This window comes from Pteropus alecto, unplaced genomic scaffold (genome assembly GCF_000325575.1).
Source record: "Pteropus alecto unplaced genomic scaffold, ASM32557v1 scaffold67, whole genome shotgun sequence".
Classification (NCBI taxonomy): domain Eukaryota; kingdom Metazoa; phylum Chordata; class Mammalia; order Chiroptera; family Pteropodidae; genus Pteropus; species Pteropus alecto.
In genome coordinates, this window is record NW_006441061.1 from 3,453,470 (window position 1) to 3,463,025 (window position 9,556).

The 9,556-nt window shown below is 44.0% G+C and overlaps 1 protein-coding gene across 4 annotated transcripts in view; it reads left to right on the top strand.

Annotated features, from left to right (window-relative positions):
• The window catches only part of GARNL3 (GTPase activating Rap/RanGAP domain like 3), a 110,836-nt gene that overhangs the window by 41,155 nt on the left and 60,125 nt on the right, over positions 1-9,556 (top strand). The window lies entirely within an intron of this gene.

Genomic DNA, 9,556 nt, shown 5'->3' on the forward strand with positions numbered 1-9,556 from the left:
TCCCATCCTGTGTGTTGTCTTTTCACTTTCTTGATTGTGTCCTTCGAAGCACAAAAGTGTTTAAATGCGATGATGTCTAATTCACCTATTGTTTTATTTTGTTGCCTGTGTTTTTCATGTCATAGCTAAGAAACCGTTGCCTAATCCAACGTTGCTTGGTCACTTTCTATAGTTGCCATTCCCTTGAGGTAATGTCACATTTGCCTTTTAGTTTTTTAAAACATTGGCAGTACAATGAATGGTTTTGCCAGCTGTGACTGACAAAGGCAATACGTGAAGTTTGTCGTGGCTCTCTCCCTGTTGTTTGCTTTTTCTCCCGGCATATGTCGTGGTGTGCTGTGTTTCCCTGTGTGCTTGGCAGCCTACTGGCGTGTCATTTGTGGTTCAGGTCGATGGCGTCAGAACTGAGTTCAATTTACGGCATCCAGTGGTGTCGGAGAATTGCTTGGTGGTGTGGGGAAAAAACACACATCGGAATTGGTGTCAGAACCAGAGCGGGGATTTGCATTCTCTTTTTTCCAGATGCCTTTAAACTAAATTCTCAGCTTGAGACTTTTTTAAAACACCCAGGTGATGCAGAATTGCAACTGCGAATTTACCTAGAGGGTGGCCTGTGGTCACAGTGCCTCGCAGACACTCCCCGCTCAGCCTATTCGCCATCATGGCCACCTGCCTGGTATTTTGGGGTAGAGACGGTCTCTTCTGATCTCCCCTTCCCTCGAATGTGTAGCCCCTTCGGGACGTGGCATGGAGTGGGTCTCCTATTAGACCAACCTACTTCAGTGGGTCCTGTGAGTTTGGTTCTTCGCCCTCTCGTTCCATGAAGTCACCAAAACCCAACTTTAGTTTTGCCAGGATTGACAGATATCCTCAAGCTAAGAAGTTCCTCCCTCAAGCTAAGAGCTAAGAAAGTGATGAGCTCCACGTACCTCTCTGGGTTCTCACTTGCCTTTCTGTTTTGGCCGGTAGTTCTAGTGCTTTTATGGAGATGATTTCTAATGCTTTTAATTTCTTTAGTGAGAGGGTTGGTCGAATAACCTGACCCACCGTTACTAAAAACGTAAGTGATAGCAGGAACTCTTTTCATAGAGAACGTCAAGTCATTCATTCAAGCCACATTCGTAGGATCGTGTCTTAGTGCCAGACTGGTGGCGCCGGGGTGAAGACTGCCGAGGTCCCTGCGCCCGCGGGCTCGCAGAGCGGCAGGGGGGAGCCGTCGGTAAGTGAAACAGATACACGGGATGATGCAAGTTTTGGTAACTACTGTGGGGAAGACAAACAGGGGGCAAAGCAACCGTACCAGCCCTGCTCAGACAGGGTTGGCAGGCAAGGTGTCATCAGGGACAGCACAGTGAGGCCAAGGCCTCTGAGCCGTGCTCCTCAGATTGCGGCGAAGGACCCACTTTTTAACATCCAGGCTGTTGCAGAACTCTGTGGTCCTGTCATAAGCGACGATTGTGCAGCCCCGAACTCTTGCAACTCACCATCAAATTCAGTACCACCCAGATCGATCGGCACTCGGTTTAAGGAGCACGTCCTCAGGTGTCCCAGAAATCTCTGATTGCTATAGAAGTTCCTCAAGGCTTGCTTTCCGTTCCTGTACACTTCGTTGTGGGCTGGTGAACAGCTGGCGGATTGGCACCGTGGACCGTGCCTACCGCCTTAGCGCTCAGCTCTGCCAGCCCGCCCCCCAAAGGCACGAAGCCCGGTAACAGCCCTGCCGACAGTCAGCTCAAGCATCTCCAGGGAAGGGAAACTTGCTGCTTCCTCAGGAGATTGTTCCCTCCTGATGCCAACCGATTCCGACACCAACCGAGTGTCCTAAAATTCAATTCTGACACGAACTACCCAGAGTTAGTGTCAGACTCCACAGGTTCAAGGTCTCAGTCCCATAGACTAGCCTCCTCTCCCATGCTACCTGCAAGTATCAGGTCCGCAGGTTACCCACAATTCTGTCCCACATGACTACAAAGTCTGAAGTTCCCCAACCTTCCTCCTCAGGTTCAATAATTTTTTTAAATAACGCACAAAACTTGAGAAAGCACTTGACTCACTATTACCCATTTATTATAAAGGACAGAATTCGGGAGCAGCCAAAAATAAAGAGCCTTGATGTGCTCACCAGCTCAGAAGCCCCCTGAACCCCACGGTGTAGGGGTTTTTAAGGAGGTTTCATCACATAAGCGTGATCGATCAAATCATTGGCAATGGGTGATTGAATCTATCTCCAACCCCCTTTCCTCATCCCAGAGGTTTCAAGGTGGGGTTCAAAGTTCCAAGCTTCTGACCAAGGCTTGGTCTTTCTAACCACCAGCCGACCAGCCCCATCCCGAAGCTATCTCGGGGCCCACCAAGAGTCATCTCATTAGAACAAAAGCCACTTCTATCATGCTTATCACTCAGGAAAAAATTCCAAGGGTTTTAAGAGCTCTGTGCCAGGAACTGGAGACAAAGACCAAATATATATGTCCCATTGTGCCACACCCCTTAAGCAAATAATTTCATTCTTCAGTATCTCTAATTGCTGGAAAGTTTTCAAAAATCGAACAGGATTCCCTTATCTGTGTTTTCCACTCAGAGTTTCTGTTCACGTCTCCTGTAGCCCATATTATAAGGCTGAACCCTCTTCGACATGATCACCCTCAGCGCCCAGGACTCCTGCTGCTTTCCTCCTGAGACGTGGACGTGCCATCACCCTCACTGCTGCTCCCGGACACGTGCGAGGTCGTCAACGAACCTTTGACGTTGAAGCGCACAGAGCCGAACTCAGGGCCCCCAATGCGACACGCACAGCCACAGAGTGGAGCAGGCTTGGCCCCTTCTGGACACTCCCCCCACGTTTATGAAGCCCGATGACCCAGTACGAACCACCATACGCTACCCCTCACCACAGTCCTTTTCACGTGTGCTGTTACTTAGCCGTGAGGCAACATCATAGTGTAGTGGGGACAGCCTTGGAGTCAACCAAGGTTCAGACCTCAGCTCTATCACTCACCCGTTTCTGACCCGACGTCTGAGCCTCATTTCCTAGTGAGTAAAAGGGGTACAAATTCCTGCTTCGTAGCAGCTGGCCTTCCCCATCCTGTACGTGTGCAATTTGTATTTGTACCTAAGTGTAGGGTGCTGTATTGTCCACACTGAATTTAACCTCATTAGTGTGTCCCGTAATTGCTAATTGTCAGGTTTTTTTGATGTCTTAATTCTCCTATTAGCTCGCCCACCAAGAAGCTTTATGCTACCTTGTGCGTCTCCTGCCATCTGTTTACTCATTCCGGTTATTAATTAAAATGAGTGTGACCCTCGGGTGGATCCCTGGAGACCTCCCTTAGAGCTCACTCGTATGTATCAGGTAGTATATGGCAGAGCGGGGGACAATCTTTTAGCTCTTCACAAATCTATCTTCCTTAGCATGGGGAGGATTCTCTTATATACTGTTGGGGGATATGTAAATGAGCATAATCTTTTGGGAGGGCAATTAGGAATAATTAAAAATATATCTACCATTTAGCCAACAGTTCTACTGTTAGGATGTGTATGGTAGCATTATTTAAAACAAAAAAAATTTTCTGAAAAACACCTGGAAACGACCCCAATTTCCATCAGTAGAGGAATGATGATGTAAATTCTGACATGTTATACCATGGAATGCTTAGCAGCTGTTAGAAGGGATGAGGCGGAGGTAGGTGTAATGTCATGGGAAAATATTTGAGATACAGCGTTAGACAGAAAAGCAAGTTCCGGAATGATTTGTATGCTATCATCCCAGTTCCTTTTAAAAAAAAAAAAAAAGATAAATATGCTTGTCGACATGCAAGACAATTTCCAAAAGGACATCTAAGAATTTAATAGGAATTTCTCCTGGAGAATGGAAATGGGAGGTTAGGAAAGAAGCTGCAGGACCTTAACTTACTATTTAGGCCCTTTTCTGCTGTTTACATATTTTATGCAGCCATACTCGACTGACGTGTTTAATTTAAAAAAAAAAAAAAGAATCTGTATAGTCGTCAAAAAGAACAAGGTAGATCTCTATATACTGACGTAGAAATATTTCTAAGGTATTTTCTTTAGTGAAAAAAAGTTTCAGTGTAATATCTATACTACTGTCTCATTTATGAAAACAAATCATATGTGTATACATGTGTATGTGTGTGTACGAATGTGTTTATGTGTGTATTTATGTATAAAGTGTTTACTTTATACATACGTTTATGTCTTTGTAAATGCATAAGAAGATCTGGGGCTATCCAAACCATTTAATCTAGTACCACAGTTATTATAGGGAAAGGCAGAGAGGATTGAGACGTAGAGGTGGGGGAGATAGAAAGATTTTAATTTTGTGTGATTTCACTTTTTCCAACCAGCTTCTATTTATATCTGCAATTCAAAACATTTTAGTTGATTTTTTTTTTAAATCCATCTTCTTGACTGTTCTCTCGGCGATTTAACCTAGAAACCGAAGTAAAGTCAGTTTAAACGCCTTCACTCATTAATCACACTCACTCTAGAGGCGACTGAAAAATCATAGGCGTTGTAGAAGCCCGGGTCTCGTTTGTCGTATGAGTGTTGTGTTGTGTTGTGTTGTATCGTGTGGATTCCCTACTTCAACTCAAGTATTAGAGAGCATCCCAATAAAGTGAGGGGGTCCTTTATATATGGCTTTTAATTAAATTCTCCTCAAAATATCTTGGCCAGGTTCAGTCTTTCCTCCTTCACATCCCACATGTATAAAGGGGTAAAAAACAAACAAACAAACAAACAAAAAAACAGTGATGGCAGCAGGGAGCCTTCATGGGCATTGGAACCTGATGCAGAAACGGTTCTGGATTTCTTAGTCTCTGGACTCCTTCATGTTCAGGCAGGTCTGCAGCACAGACCGACTCAAGTTCATTACTCTCCATAATACCTTTCAGCTAACGATTCTCTAACGGGGCGTGCCATAATGTGGGTGTTTGCAGTGTTAAACTTTAGTCGACTGGACAATGTGCTCGTCAGAATCTTTCCCCCCTAACTTTCTCATTGATGTCAACTAAATAGTGTGTTCCTGTGTCACTGTCGCCTTAAAGTGCTGCAGACAAACTTTCTGTATCTCCGAAGTCCTCCGCAAAAGAGGTCATACTTAATATAGTTAGGATTTATTGCAAAATTAAAACCACAATCAGGTACTACTACGCCCACTCCAGAACTACTAAAATACAAAGATGGAAAAGCTGAGAGTTGGTCAGAGGATGCGGAGCAGCTAGAATGTGCACGTATATTGCCAGGAGTGTCACCTGGTGCATTCGTCCACTTTGGACAACTCGGCAGTATCTGCTAAAACGGAGCGTCTGCGTCCCGTGTCCTAGGATATACAGCCAACAAAATTGAGTGTTTGTGAGCCCCAAAAGACAGACACAAGGATATGCAGACTGGCTTTATTCTTAACGACCAAGAACTGGAGGTGATCCCTACGTCCACCAATGGAAGAGTGACTCTATAACTTGTGGTCCATACTGTGGGCCGCCTCATGCTGTGGGAAGGAGTGAGCTCCTGCTATACCAGTAACACAGACGCATGTCACAGATGTGATGTAGAAGGACAAAAAGCCTGGCCCCTGTGAAGACACACAATGTGACCTCATTCTACGGACTTCAAGAGCAGGTGAACAAATCTATGGTGCTGGGAGTCCGGATTATGGTTCTCTTTGGGAGTGTGATTGAGTATTGACTGGAAAAATGAATGGAGGAGCCTTCTGGGTACCAAAAATGTTTCCTCTCTCAATCCAGGTAAAAGTTATAAGGATGTATACATATTTTTAAAATTATTTAGCTGTTAGGGGGAACAGAGTTTTGCCACCCCAAAATGTGCCCTTTTTTTAGATATTATTTTAAGCTGGCGTTTTTTTCCAGGAAACAAAAGACTCAACAGAGCCTTTCACCTCCCCCTTACCTGCCGAAAGAAATTCAGTCAGGAAAACTTGCTTCAGGAAGGGGATCACCTTAGCATAATGCAAACCAAGCGTGACAGACAGGAAGGAACCTAGCAAAGTCCTCCTTAGACTCCCCGCTGTCCCCTTGTTTCTGTGTGGCCAGCAAGAATCGCTCACCAAATGTCTGCGCTTTCTCATCCACCTGTGACTCGCCTACCTTCCCATGGAAGTCCAAGTCACTACGCTCCTTTCTCCTTAGCTCAAGGTGGCATATAAGCTTCAACTGCCCAATTTGTCCTCAGGTCCCCTATTCTCACAGAAGCCCCATATGTACATATATATTAAATTTGGTTTTTTTCTCCTGTTAATCTGCCCTGTGCTAATTGGATTATTAGACCAGCCAGAAGAACGTCAAAGGGTAGGAGGAAAATTATCTTTCCTCCCCTTCCGTGTACCCTTAAGGTTTGTGGCCTTTGCTGTCCACTTCTACTACATGCCATCAGAAATTGGAACCCATTTTCAGAATCATTCTTCTGGGGTCCTGGGAAGAGGGTCTCCGCCCCCCCCCGCCTCAGTTTCCATTTCTTTTGTCGGCTTCTGTGTATATTCTCACCTTTACACCTCATCCCACGTGCTTTTAACAAGGAACGGGAAGTGTGTCGCTCTGCGAGACTTGCAACTTTGTGGTGTTGGGTTTTTTCTGCCAGTTTAGCTAAGTATTCAGAGAAGATGAAAGTTGAATAGGTAACTTTTTGACTGTTAAAAAAAGAACTCATAGCCACCAGTTCATACAGGATAGACATACAGGCATGCTGCTGGCCAGAGTCCCATCTCTCACTCGGGGCTGCTGGGCTGTGCTTGTCCCTCCCGTGTTGTTCCATTGTGCAGTGGGCAGTGGGCAGACCTCTGGGAAGAGACGGGGCACATTAAGTGCTTCAGCAAGTCTAGAATGTGGGGGTCATTTATTATGCCTTCGAACCTCCTTGGCAGTCTGCGAAGCCTATAGACCCCTTCTCATGATAATGTTTTTAAATGCACGGGATGAAATCTCTAGGATTGCAAAGGAAAACAGTTATACTGAAATGGTTATCCAAATGATTTTTTAAAACTAATATATGATGCCACAATATACATGCTTTTTTAATACATTAAATAACAAATCCCACAGCAGATCTCATAACTATTGTAATTTTGAACAGTGAAGACCGTAAATAATATTCCAAGATCTCAGCAATCACTATAATGAGTTCTGAAAATATCTATGGGGGCTTTTTGTTTGTTTGTTTGTTTGTTTGTTTGTTTTGGTGACATGGTTATCAGGGCTGTTCATTCTGCTGAAGTTTTTTACATTTATTCATAATTGGAGGAAATTCCAAATTTTAGTTAGATGTTAGGGAAAATCAAGAATTTTTTTTACCCCATCCAAGTTCAATCGCATGCTGGATTCCTTTAGAACTCCTGGGCTAGAGCACTGATTCTCAAAGTTCAGTGTTCACCAGAATCACCTGGGATGCTTGTTAAAATGCAGATTCCAGGGCCCTGACCGCCGAGATTCTAAGGAGGAGCCTAGAATGGCCCAGGGTGCGCATCGGAACGCATTGAGAAGCACTAAGCTAAGATCCGGGCTGCTACCTCAAAGAAATCTCTCAGCACTGTCCAAGTGGGAGGCTCAAGAGGCTTAAATGTCCTGGTGACTTAAGAGACCCCTCTTGAGGCTCTGCAAGTGCTTTCTAGGATCGAGGGCCTTGGGACCATGACACCGACCACTGTGGATCTGACTGTATAAGGCTAACTGCCTCAGCCAGACGTGACCTGTGTCCAGTCAGCTGAGGCTGGCAGTGGACCCCGAGTTATGCCATAACTGCATGCCGCATGGTGACGTAGTGGACAGAACTGGGGACCAGGAGTACTGTCGGTGGTTTATGGTTACAAAATCAATAGCCATTGATAATGAATCATCCAGAAATTCCACAAGAAACAAAATCCAATTATATGCTCTTCCTGAGTCACAACCAAAAGGTCAAAACTAAGGGACAACGTCTTGAACAGATGATCCACATTCGCATCGCCAAAGAGGAACAGGTGGGCATCTTGAAATCCGATAAGCTGAGAAGGACAGCATTACTAAATGTAGCATTCCGACCAGGTGCGCACAACCTGAACCGAACCACGGGCAAACATCAGACAAACCCAAGACGGGGAATGTTTTATCTTTAAAAAGGGGGTGTGTGCACTGCGGGATGATAAAAGACAAAAAGTCTGTGGAAACGTTCCAGGTGAAGGGAGTCTAAAGAGACGTGGCACTGAATGATCCTGTCCCGAAGGAGAAAATGCTTTAAATGACATTGCTGAGTCAGTTGACAGAATTGGAATACAGATGGTAGATTAAAGCACTGTACTGAGGTTGAATTTATAAAAGTTGATAAAGCTGGATTGTGGCTCTGTAAAGAGATAATAACGCCTCTCCTTGGGAAACACACTGAAGTCTTTAGGAATAAAGGACTATTGTTAATGCAACTTTGTCTTGAACGATTGAGAAAAAATTGGGTGTGTGTGTGTGTGTGTGTGTGTGTGTGTGTGTGTAGAGAGAGAGAGAAGTAAACAAATGAATAAATGGGCCAAAATGTTGTCAGCGAATCTGGTGAAGGGCACACATATGCTCTTTGCATTCTTCCTATCCTTGCAACCTTTATGTATATCAAATTATCGCCAAATTTTTTATATCTATATAATATATATCAATCGCTGATTTTTAAAAATCCAAGAAAATCCACTAAAAGAACAATAATACTAAGAACCTTTAACCTACTTTGTTCCTCCTTGATAGATTAGAAAAGCAGAACATAAAAAAAAGGGGTACAGAAGACGATATAATGGTTAAGATTTTTAAAAAGAAAACAAACCTCTGAAATTGGAACTGATTTCAGCTCCACTACTTATGGTCTCTGCCACCTGAGGCGACATACTGACCCTCTCCAGGCCTCTCACCTTTCTCATCTGAAAGTCTGGGGGTAAAATCGCCCCTGTCTCATGCAGTTGGTGAAGGTACCGTGGGGCCAATGCATGTAAAGTGCCCGGCCTAGTCCTGGGAATTGCTCAAGGTGTTTGCTCAAGGAATGTCACTATTTCAGAGCCACGAGAAAGGCAGGAAGCGTCCCAGTTCACTTTGTAAAGGAATAGAACCCTGAAAGCATGACATAAATCCATATAGAAAAGAAAACTATAACTTCATCTCACTAACAAATAAGATACAGCAATCATTGCTTTAAATCCAGCTTTATATCCAAAGAATCCTATATACTATGACCTCTAGTAGGGTGTATTCTGTGATTCTAAGAACGATTTGGCACATAACTCATCATTTTATTACTAAGATTTCCCCCACTTATCCTATTCTTTCCATAGTTGCCCCAAAAATGCTTTCAGTAAAACTCAATATTCATTCCTAAGAAAAGTCTCTTTGTAAACTTGGAATCGAAGGACACTTCAACATCAGAAAGGAACTGTCCAGAAACATCTCGTGAATCACTAGAGTCACGTCAGACCCAGAAGAGTGTGTTCCAAAAGTCTGTCTTATACACATGACACCATGTTGATGGAGTTTCAAACTGTATATTCATTATGATTCCATTTTGGTTAGAAAAATACATC